A 15677-nucleotide genomic window follows, 5' to 3' on the forward strand; every position below is an offset into this window, starting at 1 on the left:
GCTGTTTGTCTGTGGCCAGGATTGCTGCAGTTCAGCATTACAAGGTAAATCTCAGGTTTGCTTTTTTGGTAAAAACATGTATTGAGAGAATGTACAAATTCCATTAGTCTTTTCTTGGCATGGCTGCCAGCACGTTGCTCTGCTCCGCTCTCTTTTTCTCCTGGCACGAATGTGAGTCCCAAACCCTCTTCTTGATGAACGATGAGTGGCTTTGCACCTTGTGAGAGGGGGCGCCGCCTTGGAGCTGCTGAAAGTGTCCTAGGATAAACGTGCTCTGAAAGTGAATCTCAGGTCAAGAGAGACTCTGAGGGACATTGAGCCTGCTCGCCCCCTGAGATGCCTGCTGACCGATTAGCACCAATCAGAGCAAATGGAGCCTGTTTCTCCTGATTGTTTTCCCTTTCCTTTCCCGTGGAGCCGTAGAGATTTGACAAAACTGGGTTTTCCCTCCAACTGAGGCAAGAAGGAGTCAGGGTGGGGGGAGAGCAGTGGGAGAGAAGGACTGCCTGCAGTCTTCTGCGGAGTATCGGGGAAGGAATGCGAGACGCCCTTTCCCTGACTTGTGTGTTGGAGGAAGCGGGTACCAGGGAAGCTGCCGCCTAGCCAGGGCACCGAGGAAGAGGAGTTGGCTCAGAGAGAGGACTGCAGCTGCACTTTTCAGTTTGTGGTCGGGGGACTAAAGCTGTGTGGGAGCTGATCCAGTGCTTCGAGAGCAGGGAGGCATCCGAGACTCCGGTAAATCTTCTGTACCGCGAGTGGTGAGTTTTTTGGTGGCAGAACTCTAGTTAGGGTTTAAGAGGCTGACATCGAAACTGTCCTAAAACTACTGTGACCTGCCAGCTTAAGGGGGGCAATTGGCTGTATTTACAGAAATATCAACGCAGGCTGCCAGGATAAATTGCATTTATTTCACCATTTCCAGCTATAAGGAAAAGCATTTCTAAGGGGAGCCCCCAACTAAAAATACTGAATTTTGTGGTTGTGCACAGCCCTCATTTTGGACAAAGTATATGCATATATATATATATATATATATATATATATATATATATATTTTTTTTTATTTTTTTATTTTTTTTTTGTTCTCTGGTTAGGGACTAAATCCCCCTGAAATTTGCTGTTTACTTTTGCTATGGGGATAGCACTTCAGGCCTTACACTCTGTCCTGAGTTAAGAGGCTGGATTTTGGGGAAGTTCATTTATTGCTAGGTCTATTTTTATCTGCTGCAAGTTTTCTTTTGTTCTTGTGCTTTTGTTTCTGTTAACATGAATTGTCACTGTTACCTAACCAGTTATTTTTTTTCCATTGCACAAAAAAGTTACAAGTACTGTTTTCTGGGTGAATCAATAAATCCCTTTATTCGGTTGTTATGGTGTGCTGTGTCCCAAAATCTGTCTTCAGTTAGGGGTGTCAAGGGCAGAGTAATCTCAGTAGGTGACCAACTGAGGTAATATCAATTTTATTAGCAAACTTTGTTGTTGCCAAGCAGATGGAGATCTCTTTGGGTCAAGCTAGGCAATGTGAAGGCACACTGTTTTGTTTCTTCAAGATTTGTTTGTTTTTATTGTGTGTATATATGAATGTTTTTTATGTGTCTTGCCAAGAACCTTGGATTGGCGAGTGATACATTTTTAAAATAGGTTCAGTGTGGCATTTTTGTTATAAGTAAAAGTGAGAGTATCTACTTTTAGAATCCCCCTAGCCTTACCCAGTATGGAAGTAAGAACCACATATTCTGACGCACACCCAGTGGATGGATAGTGAATCTCAATGTTTTGAGTACTTTTGAATTTGGTAATTTTATTTGGGAGGAAGATTTTATATCCATTCTTCCTGCCTGTGAGAGGAGTGGAGAAGAGAGATTTTTTTTCTCTGGTCACACTAATTTAGGGTCTTTTAGTATGAAAGATCAAGTAACTTTTTTATAAAGGCATTGACAGCATGGAAAATACTTATCTGCAGAAAAGAGAAGAGATCTGAGGATCCCCACTGGAGTTTCTGTAAAGGAGAAGCCAGAAAGGAGAGATTTGGAGATTTTGGATTCAAGCAGTGGACCACAGGTATTGGAAAGGGAGATTTTTCATGGGTAGAAGATTCATTCCACTACACCCTAAGCAGCCTAATTTTCCATTCACAGGAAGAAAGAATGCCCTTGGGAAAATACCAAGGGACCACAGACACTCACGTTTTTGGACTGGATGTAACTATGGATATAACAAGAAAAAAATGTGTTTGGTACCAATTGATTACCATCAAGGCTTAATTTGCAGACAAAAAGGATGTGGAATTGTGGAGCAGGAGGGTGGGAGGGAGAAGTAGGATGGGGCAAGTGGAGCAAGGGTAGAGTATGACCTGGGTAGCGGGGAAAGGGCCAGTAGCAGTGCCAGGTGTGAACCCTCTTGCCTAAAACACACACCCACACACATGTGAACAGACTCTTTACCCAGAGATCCTTCCTCCCCAGCCCCCACCAGTGCTCATTCCCCAGCCATGCCTCATGCTCATGCTCAGGAAGCACCAGAGGCTGAACACTGTTGAGGGCTGCGGATTGGAGGGTTAATGAGGTTGAGGAAGAGAGTGCAGAGAATGGGATCATTTTTGTCCACCCACCTCCTCCTCTCTGCCCTGATGATTCTGGATTTCTATCCCAAGCCTCCCCCAACCTCCATGATTCCTCCAGTGGTCTCGTCTCTGCTCAGGGGTCCTATTGCCCCCAAGTCTCACCCCCAATCCTTGACGGCTCTCAAACACCACTTCCCCCTCGTGGTCGCTAATTCTCCAGAATCTTTCCTCTTCTCCCTCCTTGAGCTGGAATGGGTTGGCTATCTTCTGCCTTGGAGGGTGGGAACAGCCTAGCATGCACCACCCACTCTCCTGAGACAGGGGTGAGGGAGGATCTGAAATCTAAAAGTGCATCCTGCTCTTTGCTTTTTCAGAAGAGGCAGTAAGGGAGCAGCGTCCTGTACTCTCCTTACTCACTCTCTTACTCCCTCCCCCCACTAGACGTCCTCCTATCCCTTTCACTCCCCTCATTCGCTTTTTCCCTGCCTCATCCAAGCGCCTCATTCACAAACCTCACAATCCTTCCGAATCCCTCACTCACACTCCACTGTTAATCCCTTCAATTATTCTGCCCCTCACACCACCCACAGCCCCCTCCAGTCTCCTCACTCACTCATGCCCCTCATCTCCTAATTCACTTTCTTGCTTTTCTCCTGCCTTCATTCTGCTTTCCTCTGATCCCTTCGTTCGCTCTCCCATGATTGATTTTGATTTTTAATATTACTACCCTCAACATAAGGCTTGGGGGTAACCTGGGTGGAGCGGCAGTTACTACCATAAACTTGCTGGGCAGACTGGAAAGACCATTTGGTCTTTTTCTGCTGTCATTACTAGGTTACCATCCCCTCACTCTTGCTCTTCTCCCTCCCTTAGTGTGGTCAGCAACAACAGAGGCAGCGGGGCCCAGGAATCCAAAATGATAAGCAGTAACTAGGCCAGGAAGATGACACACCCAGTAGCAAGAGAAGCTGTGGAGCTGATAGGAGTTACGTCATGTCTCTTTGACCTTGGCCATTTTCTATCTCTCAGGGTATCCACAGTTGACCCAGGAAATTGCACAAACTTCAAGGCCACGTGGCTGCTCTATGTCAGGGTAAGCAGCTCCAACACACGCCTGGGGGCCAGAGATAACAAGAGCCACCAGTACCTCTGCTCCATTTCTGCAGAGGAATTGGAAGTGATTTACACCGCTGTTTCTGCGGGGGAGTCAGAACGGAGTTACACCCCCAGCTCTACTCCACGTCCTTGGGTACTGGAAAAAATGGTGGCAGTTTGTCAATCTGGGTTATTCCACCAGAAATTAAGCTCTGGGTAATAGACACAAATAGGAATTGAATTAGCATAAGTTAGAAACGTGAGCTGTAGTGCCAGTCATCAAGAACCAGGGTTGAAGCAGGTTCAGATTTCTGCTAATTCAAACTTTTTTTTGTATCTGTTCTTTTCTCTGCTGTTTCTGCTTCAGTATTGCCCCTTTCCCTGCTGTTTCCTATAGAACGGGGAGAGAGAGGAGGGACTGAATTAGGGAACCGAATGCTTGTTCTGTGTTCTTTCCACTAGAGCTCACCCTTCCCTGCAGGCTGCCTGAAGGGGAAGGCCTACAGAAGAACACGTCTGCTACTCTGGCTCTTAAGTCTGAAAAGAAATGCTGGAACTGCATTCAAGGTTGTCCCCACACTCCCCCCCCCCCCCAAAAAAAATAAAGCCACGAATACTAAGTTGAACTGTTAATTTTTATTTTGGAGCACCTGCTTAAGTGTCCAGCCTGATTATTGTCACAGGGAATTATAGATGCCAAGAACCATATAAAGATACTTTTACACTACACCTTGGGCACTGGAGGTTCACCCTCCTTCCCTTTGGAGAATCCACACTAGGGTTTAGTAGGACTTTGCTTGGACTAAGGCCCAGGAATGAGTGTGACCTCCTGCCTTCATAATAATCTCTAGAAGAGGGGCTACAAACAGAACAGGAGTAGGAGTTTCTTCACTCTTCTTCTTAGAGACCTCTAGGATCTTCAGAATATCTGAGGGACTCCAAACTCTTGGATCCCCGACACTCCACATCTCTTGTCGTGAAGGCCTAGACACCTTGACCTTGGGCTGCAGCCTCCTTCCCAGAACAAAAGGCAGGACAGGTCAGGCAGTCCTTTTTTCTTGGAGAGACCACCCTCCAGCACTTCTCTCTTAACTAGCGAGACTCTGAAGAAGAAGAAACCTGAACCACGATGGCACATGATTGTTTTTTTTCCAAACCTTGACATCTCCCACTGTGGAATCCAACGACATTCATTACTCCTTCTCTTCCCCTCCCCCTCCCCCCAAAAAAAGCATCTGGTGTGATGGGAATATGCTATCAACAAGGCTGGAAGCAATTGTTTTAGTCTTTGATTAGAGAACAAAAAATAGACGAGAGATATTTACTAAAATCAGGACAGACATAGATACCATAGCAAAGCATTCAGTACTGTCAGAAAATGTAAAAAGCTGCTTCTTACGCAGTTTGTATCCAGTTGACCCATCCTAGATGTTAGCAAGGCACTTGTCTTAAGCTAGCTTTCTTGGTCAATGATTTTTCAAGTAGTAAGTATTCATAAGCTACCTTGCAATAGACTGATTTTTTACTAGGAAGGCAATTACCTACAGACTGAGCACATAATGTGTCCCATTCCATTAAAAAAGTGCACAGTGGTAATTGATTCCTTATTTAATATAATTAGATGGGGCAAGGGAATGAAAGAAGACAGATGTGTATCCTTCAGAGATGTTGCACTGAGATTTCTGTCTCGTAAACACATCACATATGATTTCCAGATATATTGTGTAAGAGCAGTAAACTCTCTGGAAATATTTGAAAAGAACTAACAAATAAAGTCAACTATAAGAAAACAGTAGAGAACGCATATGAGCTTCTAATCCTACTTATGAGTTATAAAAGGCAGGACTTAGAAAAAGAACACTACTAGAAAAATACAAAAATAAAATGAACGACAAGAAAATGTTTGCCCAAGTGGACATGCAGCTTATTAAGATTCCAAGAAAAGCCTCTTGGCTTCTTGACAGTATTTTTTTCTAAAATGGGAGCCAGCGACTAGCTCAGCTGCTGGAAACACTATGGCAGGAAAACAGTAACAGATTTAGGCTGCGCTGGTTAACTCACCTGAAGAGAGAACTATCATGCTCATCCTAGGACCCCTTACCTCCACCAGCAAAGGTAAACAATACACTCTTCAGACTTGAATTCAAATTCTGTCCTGCACCTCACAAGGGAGGTGTATGATTATATTTCGAAAATTAATTGGAGGGATTTTTTTTAAAAGACTGAAAAAAATGGGTGTCATATTCAGTAGATCAGTTAGTGCACAAGTTATCTGGCTAAAGTTAGTCAGATAACTTGTCCCATATATTCAGTGAGATAAATATCCTGCTGAATATACCAGCCTAAAGTTATCCAGCTGCAAAGGAAATAGTATACAGAGAAAAGAGAAGAGGGCCCAGCACAGAATTCAGGGGTGCACCAATTGATGGTGGGATGGCAGTAGAGAAGGATCTGCCAAAGAAAACACTAAAAGTGCGATGAGGGAGGTAAGAAGAGAACCAAGGCAGGAAAAAGTCCCAAAATCCAAGTGAGGACAGAGTATCAAGGAGTAGGTGGTGATCAGCACTGTCAAAAACTACAGTTAAGGTCAAGGAGGATAAGGACTGAGTAAAAGCTTATGGGCCAGATTTTAAAACTTATGCGTGAGCGTAGATTTGTTCGCGCAACCCAGTGCGAACAAATCTTCGCCTGATTTTATAACATGCACGTGCTACCGCGCGCATGTTATAAAATTCGGGGTTGGCGCATGCAATGGGATGCACACGTGCACCTTGCGCATGCCGAGCCCGAGGGGAGCCCCGATAGCTTTCCCCATTTTGGAGCGGCCTTGGAGGGAACTTTTTCTCCGCCCACCTTCCCCCACCTTCCCCCTCCCTTCCCCTATCTAACCCACCCCCCAGCCCTATCTAAATCCCCCCCCCCACCTTTGTTGAAAAAGTTATGCCTGCCGGCGCACCATACCCTGGCACATCCCCGGCCTCGCCCCCAGACCACGGCCCCGCCCCCGGACCACCCCTTTTTCGAAGCCCCGGGTCATACGCGCTTCCCGGGGCTTGTGCGCGTTGCCTATCCTATGCAAGATAGGCTCGGCGCGCGCAGGGGCAGCTTGGGGCAGCTTTTCATGGGGTTTCGCGTGTATCCCTTTGAAAACATACCCCTATGGTTTTAGCTATAAACAGGTCAATTGACACTTTGGCAAGGGCTGTTTCTGTGAAATGTAGAGGGTGAAAATCAGACTGGAGGGAATGAAAGAAAGTCAAGATAGCGATAGTGAACCATATATTCAAATAGTTTGGAAGCAAAAGGGAGGGGGGAGATGAGACAAAAGTTGGCAGGACAGGAAGGGTCCAGTGAAAGTTTTTGAGGAGTGGTGCAATAACATGTCTTGAAGGCAGCAGGAACAATAGCAGTGGAAAGTAATAGATTGAGGGAGGATGTGACAGATGGAAGAGATGATTGCAATGGAGATCAAGCTGAGGAACAGGGTGGGAATGGGATTAGAGGAACAATCCCATTTGTTTGGAGTTTGGAGGAGGAGAGAAGATGGCCAGTTTCCTCTGCTGACTTCATAAAAAGAGGAAAGATTGGCAGAGATCAGGGGAAGGATAAAGGAAAGAAGTGGGGAAGAGGAAGGTATAGGTGACCTGGTTAAGAACTCAAGACTAATTTTGTGAATTTTGTCATAGAAGTAGTCAGCTATGGTCTGGGAAGAGAGTGAAGTAGGGGTGGGAAGTTGGAGGAGCAAATTGAATGTGGCAAAGAGACGGCAAGGGTTGGATGCAAGAGAGTTTGTCAGATGAATACAATAATCTTGCCTGGCAAGTGCAATAGCAGACTAAAAGGAGGTCCGCATGAATTTGAAATGTATGAAGTCTGCATGGGCATGGAAATTTAGCCAAAGACATTCTGCACAGAAATCTAAGAAGCAAATTCTAGGGCTAAGCCAAAGCTGTGGTTTGGTGTGCCTTACAGGATGGGTAAGAATTTCTAAGGCAGATGAGAGTATAGTGGTATAAGAAGAAACTGCTTCGTCAACTGACTCAGTGTAGTAGAGGAAAGATAAGATGACACAGAAGTGGAGAGGATACAAGGGTCGACAGCTTAGGGATTCTGAAGGTGTTGATGACTGGATGAGGCTGTGAGGGAAGGGTGGTTTAGTGAAAGTTATTAGATGATGGCCTGAGAGAGGAAAAACAGAGGTGGAGGAATCTGAGAGACAGCAGTTAGAGGAAAAGACTAAGTCAAGGTAGTGGCCATGCTTGCGAGTAGAGGTGGTAGAACAGAGTTGGAGATCAAATAAGGAGGTTAAGGAAAGGAGTTTTGAGGCCTAAGAGTCAAAGGGGCCATCAACATGGAGGTTAAAGTCGCCAGTAATAAGGGAAGGGGAAGAATGGTCAAGGAAGAAGGAAAGCTAGGAATCAAAGTCAGTGAGAAAGAAGGAGGGGGATTTATCAGGGGGTCGATAAATGACAGCTACCTGGAGAGGTAGTGAGGTGAATAGGCAGATGAAGTGGGCCTTAAAGGAAGAAAAATAGTGGGATTGAGGTAGAAGAAGGGGTTGAAACCTACAAGAGGGGAAGAGCAGCAGCCCAGCACCACTGTTGAGGTCTGTTGTGCGAGGAATATGGGAGAAAAGATAACTTCCATGACAGAGAGCAGCACCAGAAGCAGAGTTCTCAGGAGAGAGCCAGGTCTCAGTTAAGGCAAGGAAATGAAGAATATGAGGGGTAAAGAGGTCCTGAATATAGGCATTAGACTGGGCATTCCACAGGAAGCACGAGAATGGAAAGGAGAAGGGGAATAGTAAGAAGACTGGAGGGGTAATAGTTTGATATGCACCAATGGGGTGAGAGTTGCCTTGGAAAGCTAGGATTGGGATTGATATCCCTGGCTGAGAGGAGGAGCAGGAGAATATGTAGAAGAGAGGTAGAGGTGTGACAACAGCAACAAGAATGGGATGCTGTCAAGGAGAGTGGAGATGGCTAGATGAGTGAAAGAAAACATTGAAGTTTAAGAGCAGTGAACAGTGCAGATGAAAGAATGGCAGATGAAATAAATATTGCAGGGAATGGGAAAGGTGGACTTGGTGATAGTAGTAGTTTGCAGCACGGAATAAGACTGGGGGGAGGATTAACATCAGGAAGATAAAATGTAATGGAGCCATAGAAAATAAAGAGGCCCGAAATTTCCCCAGTACCTAGCCAGCTGTTTGAGGAATTCAGGGCGAGAGCAGTTCAGGCCCGAGGTGGGTTATGGTGACTTCCAGAGTCAACCATCAAGGAAGCTGGGAGAAGTATGCAAATGGACGGTAAATATCTGCTATGCTGATGGGAGGAGCAAGCAGATGGGAATTATCAATGTGTTACATTTCTGCTCCTTAAGAAGGAGGAGTTAGCAATCCCTTATGAATTAGGCTGCGGAGTAGCAATCTGTATAGGACCACCCCGCCAGGGAGGCGGAGTTAGCTATCTTGGCTATCAAAACTTGGCTGTTCCGCCAAGCCTTCCCAGATCCCTGGGACACACATTAGGTGTTTAATCTACTCACGAACAATGGAACCTCCCTCCTCCCCTGATTACCTGATCTGCATGGATACTTCCTCTAATATGTGGACTAACACTAGTCTGGAATTTGTTATGTCTCTCTTTAACTTAATCTAAGTTGATGCCCTCTTCGGGCCTTTTTCTTCCAGCTATCTAAGCTTCCAAGTTCACGGTCCTCGTTAAATGTAACTTTTGTTTCCTTTATCTCAGTTATATACCCCTGTTCGATGTAAACCGATCTGATATGGTATTTAATCATGAAGGTCGGTATAGAAAAATGTTAAATAAATAAATAAATAAATAAATAAATAACCTCCTCTATACCTGCCTGGCTGTTCAAGGAGCATGGGGTGGGAGCAGCTCAGGCTCCAGGTGGATTGTGGTGACTTCTGGAGTCAATCACAGAAGGAGCTGAGAGAAATATGCAGATGGGCTGCAACCTCCCCAGTATCTGGCCGGTTACTCGAGGAATGTGGGGTGGGAACACCTCAGGCCTGAGGTAGGTCGTGGTGTTGTTGCAGCACCATTTATTTATTTATTTGTTTGTTTGTTTGTTTGTTTATTTATTTGAACATTTTTATATACTGCACCCTTCAAGAAATATTAATCAGGACGGTTTGCAGTGTCACATTCACAGTGTTAGATTACAAGAACAAATTAAGACCATTAAAACAGAATTAAAACAATTAGCAGTTTTATAAAAACTAAGTTGCATCCAAAGCAAATGGCAGTTTAGTAAATAAAAAGGGGAGAACATTAGCCTGTATTGTCTAAAGCCTTTTGACATAACCTGTTGAGGTAACCATAAGTACACATAAGTGCCTTCCTTCATTTCTTCACCTATTAGAGGGGTGACCATATAGCTCCATGTCAAGAACAGTGTGATCCAGTCCTGGTTTTAGCCTATTGCATGCATGGAGATCTACTTCTGATTTTCCTAGAGAGTTCCCTAAGGAAAGCAGAGTGCAGTGAGCAGGTCTAAATGGCCTATGTGGAGAAGTGAGGCGTTCCCACCCATAGTCACCACAAGCTTTGGGGGTCACGCCTTGGGTAAGTAGAAGCAACCCCAAAGCCTTCCCGTCAGGGTTATGGCTGCTCTTCCCTTCCCCCTCCCTCAGGACGAAGAAGATCCTGTCCTCTCCTTTATGTTATCCAGAATCCCTACCCTTCCAGGATCCCTATTCAGACATTGCTCAGGGAGACCTAAGGAACATTCCCTCTCCCTGGTTACCCCTTCCTTTTTCTTTATTCCCTTACCACTGCCTCATTTGAGGGGGTGAAATAAAATACCCTAATAGACCTCTTAAACAACTGCGGCTCTTGTTGAAGGTTTCTGGTTTGCTCTCGATGGGATTTGAGATCTCAGATGTTTTGTTAAGCTCTGAGGCATGAGCTGCTGCCTTCAGCGGCCTCCCATGCTCAAAGTTATTTCTGCCTAATTTCTCCATGCATTTTATTTTATTTTTATTTATTTTAATTTTTTATATACCGGCATTCGCGATGGGAGTCGCATCATGTCGGTTTACAATTAACAGGGTGTGACAAGAGGAGAAAAACTTAGCACATTAACATGTGATATAAGAAGAAATAGCAGTTACAATAAAACAGGGACATAAAGTAACTTGGAAAGTAAGGAAAGCGATAGAAAATTAACAATGTGATAAAAAAGAGTAACAAGGTAATATACCGTATATAATAAATTTATATAATATAATAAAATATAATATATAATATATAACATACCGTATATATAATATACCGTATATAATATACCGTATATAATAAAAGCAACATAAAAAACCTGCTCATTTAATGAGAAATAACATTATGGAATTGTTAGAGTTTATGTTTACCCTGAGGGGAGGTCTTAGTTGATTTGGTTGAGATAAAGTTCAATTTGTGTCTGGAAAGGCTTTCATAAATAACCAGGTTTTGAGTCTTTTTCTGAATGTAGGAAGGCAGGGTTCCTGTCTCAGTTCTGGTGGGATGGAGTTCCACAAGGTAGGTCCTGCTGCAGAGAAAGCCCTGTCTCTGAGCGTTGTATGGTGAAAGGTTTTGGCAGGTGGAACCTGTAGTGAATCTCTGTATGACTCTCTGATAGGTCTGGTAGAGGTATGTTTTTTAAATGGTATTTGGAGGTTAAGCGGAGAGAGTTGATGGAATGCTTTGTAGATGATGGTGATGGACTTGTATAAGATTCTATAGTGCACTGGCAGCCAATGTAGGTCTTTGAGAATCGGAGATATGTGTTCTCTTCTTCTTGTGTTTGTCAAAATTCTGGCCGCCGTGTTCTGAACCATCTGGAGAGGTTTAGTATGAGAAGATGGGAGACCTAAAAGAATGGAATTACAATAATCTAACTTAGAGAAGATTATTGATTGCAGAACTGTTCTGTAGTCGTGGAAATGGAAAAGTGGTTTAATTCTTTTTAAGACGTGCAGTTTATGAAAGCAGTCTTTAGTGGTTTGATTAATGAAAGATTTAAGATTTAGCCGATTATCAATGATGGCTCCTAGGTCTCTTACGTGTGATGTTTGAAAGCCGGATGGAGGATTTGCGGTGAGATAACTGTTTTCGGGGGAAATTATGATGAGTTCAGTTTTTGCAGAATTTAAGATTAGATTTAGACTGGAGAGGAGGTTGTCAATATTTTGAAGGCAATTTTCCCAGATTTTAATAGTTTTAATAAGGGATTCTTTGATAGGGATGACAATCTGGACGTCATCTGCGTATAGAAAGTATTTGAGGTTCAGATTGGTTAATAGTTGACATAGGGGTAAGAGGTAAATATTGAAGAGCGTGGGGGAAAGAGAGGAGCCCTGAGGAACTCCCATAGTGGAAGGATAGAACTGTGATTCTTTGTTATGTATTTTGACTTTATATCCTCTGTTTCCCAGGAATGATTTGAACCAGTCTAGTGCAGAGCCTGTTATTCCGATGTTCGCTAGTTGATTTATGAGATGGGAGTGATTCACGGTATCAAAGGCTGCCGATAGGTCAAGGAGTATCAGCAGGTAGGCGTGACCTTTGTCGAGGCCCATGATGAGGTAATCTGTCAGAGATATGAGAAGTGATTCTGTACTTAAGGATTTCCGGAAGCCGTATTGAGTGGGGAATAAAATCTTGTGATCATCGAGGTATTCAGATAATCTGGTGTTGACTAATTTTTCCGTAACCTTAGCTATAAAAGGGAGGTTGGAGATTGGGCGGAAGTTGGAGGGCTCTTTAGGATTTAGATTAGGTTTTTTTAGTAGAGGTTTGATAGAGGCAATTTTCAGGTCATCTGGATAAACTCCTTGGGCTAAGGAACAATTGATGATGTCAGTCAAGGTTTTGGCGATGGTATCAGGTATTAGCAGCAGAAGTTTGGAAGGGATATGGTCAAATGGGTGAGATGAGGGTTTCATTTTCTTCAATATTAGCATGGTCTCAGATGTTGCAATGGGTTCGAAGGCTTGTATAGCAGTGTCTTTGCAGTGATGGTGGTATGTGTTGAATGGAGCTAGGGTATTCGGTTTTAGTAGAGATTGCAGGTTGGAGATTTTGTTACTGAAGTAGATGGCTAGCTCCTCAGCTTTTTTGTGCGCTTGGTTGAGAGGAATGTCGAAGGAGTTGACTTGTGTTAAGTTCGAGACGTAAGTGAAGAGGGCTTTTGAATCGAAGATGAGGTGGTGTATCTTGTGAGCATAGTAGTCCCTTTTTGTTTTTAACGTGGTGCTCTTGTATGTATGAAGCGCGAGTTTGTAGGCTGATAGGGAGGTCGGAGATGGTACTTTGCGCCATTTATTTTCTTTTTGTCTAAGGGAATGTTTGAGTTTTTGCAATTGTTCGTTAAACCAGGGTTGTCTTCTGGATGCATTATGTTTAGGTTTTTTTGTTGCCAGAGGGCAGAGTTTATTTGCTGCCGATACTGTGATGTTAGACCATGATTTGAGAGCAGAGTTAGGCGTGGAGATGTCTATATGAGGGAGTTCTGGGACAAGGTGTTCGTGAAGTTCATTTGAAGAACAAAGGTTTCTGTAAGTAAATTGAGGTTGTGGATCGTGTTTGATGCTTGATTGATCCAGCGAAAATGTGGTAGAGATTAGTGCATGGTCTGACCAGGGGACTGATTGGCATATGGGTGGTGCAGAGTGTGAGATGCCTGAGTTTACAAAAATGAGATCCAAAGTGTGTCCTGCTCTGTGTGTGGGATTGTTGATTAACTGTTTGAATCCCATGGCAGTCATGGCGTTTAGGAAGGTTTCACAGTTTGTAGAGGGAGAGGGGTCGTCAACATGTAAGTTAAAATCTCCCAAAATGATGGCTGGAGACTCAAGGTTTATATTAGTAGCTATAATTTCTAAGATGGGAGAGGTGTCTGAATCCAGAAGTCCAGGAGGGGCGTAAACTAGAATGATTTGTAGCAAGTCTGATTTGAAAAAGCCGGCTTCAATTTTTGTAGGAGAGTGTACTGGGAATTGAGTAAGTCTCAGCTCTTTTTTGGCTGCAAGGAGAATACCCCCACCCTTTTTTTTCTGTCTGGGAATAGAAAAGAAATCATGGGTTTCAGTTGGCAATTGGTTTATTAGTGCGGTGTCCGTATGTTTTAGCCATGTTTCCGTTATTGCGCAGAGGTCGGGTTTCATGTCCAGTAGAAGGTCATTGAGTATTATTGTTTTTTTGGTAAGAGATTGAGCGTTGAATAAAATCAGAGAAAAAAGAGCTAGGCCTAGTGTCTGTGTGAGGGGGGAAATCATGATAGGAATGAGTGATTTATAGGTAGGTGGACGTGAAATCATAGACGTATTTCTTATGAAAAATGACCTTTGTTGGAGAATTGGAATAGGGAGGCCAATATGCATAGTGGCTTGTGGTCGCAGGAAAGCTGGTTAATTTGTCCGAGAGGAGGATTGTCTGTACAGTTTGATGAATATTGAAAGAGTGCTGAATCCTCGAGTGTTGGATGTGGAAAGGATGATCGCTGGATGATTGCTGGTGTGGAAGGATGAGCGCTGGATGATTGCTGGTGTGGAAGGATGAGCGCTGGATGATTGCTGGTGTGGAAGGATGAGCGCTGGATGATTGTCAGTCTAGTACAGGAGTGCTTGGAGTTACAACAAGTGGCGATGCTGAGAGAAGATGGTAAGCGTTAATATTGGAGTCTCACCCTGACCTCACCAAGGGGCTGGTCGAGCCCCTTCGGACGCGCGACGCCCGGCGCGCGACGCCACCGGTGTATGCCCTTGTTTAAAGGTCTCCGGTAGCAGTCTGATTGGTCTAATGCCCTTCAGGGGGCGTGGTTTACGCACCGCGTGTGTCTCTTCTGTTGGCTTTTCTTTTACTTTAAAGTGATCTTTCTTTCTGTTCTGCGCAATTTAAATTCGAAAGCGCTCGCCTAACTTCTGCACGGCTCACCTATGAGAGAGCGGGCTCTAGCCCTGGATGGGCCGCAGGAGCCCCGGCAGAAGGGACGAGGTAGGCGCTGGAAGCGGGCGGGAGTCGAAAAAAAAGTGTAATGGAATAAAATGTAATGGAATAAAATGTAATGGAATAAAATCAAGGCTGGCTCAGGGTGTCTCACTTGGCATGGCGTTATGTGGTTACCCTGCCTAGTAGGGCTGATGTCCTTTTGCAGTACATACAAGTGCTGCTATATGCACAGTAGTGAAATAATGATGCACCCAAGGCGTTTTCTGTTAAAGAGATTGCGCTGAGTATTGTGGTGCCTGCCTTATGCTCATGCATCTAGTACCTCTTAATATGCCGAGGTAAAAGAGTTCCAGATACCTTACCAAAAACAAACTGACATCCATACTGATGTGCAAGAGCCCATATGTGCAAGAGCTTAGGTGGCTAAGTTCAAAAGACTGTTTGTCCTAAATCTGTTTACCTGCAACCAGCAGCTTTCACCAGAGTGCTTCTGCTGTTTACACAGGACCTTTTGCCCAGTTTAATCAGGAAGAGTGGTGTGCAAAGTGAATAAGAGAGCGCGTGGGAGGTAGTGAGAGCTCGTAAAAATATTCCCAAATATCACATTTTTAAATGAATGTTTAATCCAAATTCTTTTCAGCCCACTTCAGGTCACCAGAATCCAAAAGTGCCTCTGTTTTGTCTATCAGAATCTGAGCACATATTGGCGAGAACATTTCCACACAGCAAATGAAATGTGTTTATTTATTATTTATTTAAAATTACTTCCTCCTGTTACTATTCCGTTGGCTTTTCATGACTCTCCTCCCTGGTGACCTGCCCAGCTGTGTAACATCTGGAGCTAAAATCCATCCCTGTGTACTTTCTTCCTCCTGCACTTAACTGCTTTGCTTTCTCACAACCTGCTTTAACTGCATCTTGGAGGCCTCTGCTGTTAGAGTCCAAGATTAAGCTAAACAGCATGGAAAGAACTAGGATGTTTTATGCCTGAATGGTAGTTAAGGATAAGGAATAGTGGTGTGGTCCTTGCTCTAAATGTTCCTGTTTTATTAATCGTTCCAAGT

General features: G+C 44.0%; 1 long non-coding RNA gene across 1 annotated transcript; it reads left to right on the plus strand.

The window, feature by feature from the left end:
• Positions 1–217: 217 nt before the first annotated feature.
• On the plus strand, positions 218–3665 carry LOC115081792. The gene is made up of 3 exons (XR_003853874.1): positions 218–758; positions 1964–2061; positions 3593–3665. It is a non-coding gene; the product is annotated as an uncharacterized LOC115081792 (long non-coding RNA).
• The last annotated feature ends 12012 nt before the right edge of the window (positions 3666–15677 follow it).

The sequence above is a fragment of the Rhinatrema bivittatum genome, unplaced genomic scaffold (assembly GCF_901001135.1).
Source record: "Rhinatrema bivittatum unplaced genomic scaffold, aRhiBiv1.1, whole genome shotgun sequence".
Classification (NCBI taxonomy): Eukaryota; Metazoa; Chordata; class Amphibia; order Gymnophiona; family Rhinatrematidae; genus Rhinatrema; species Rhinatrema bivittatum.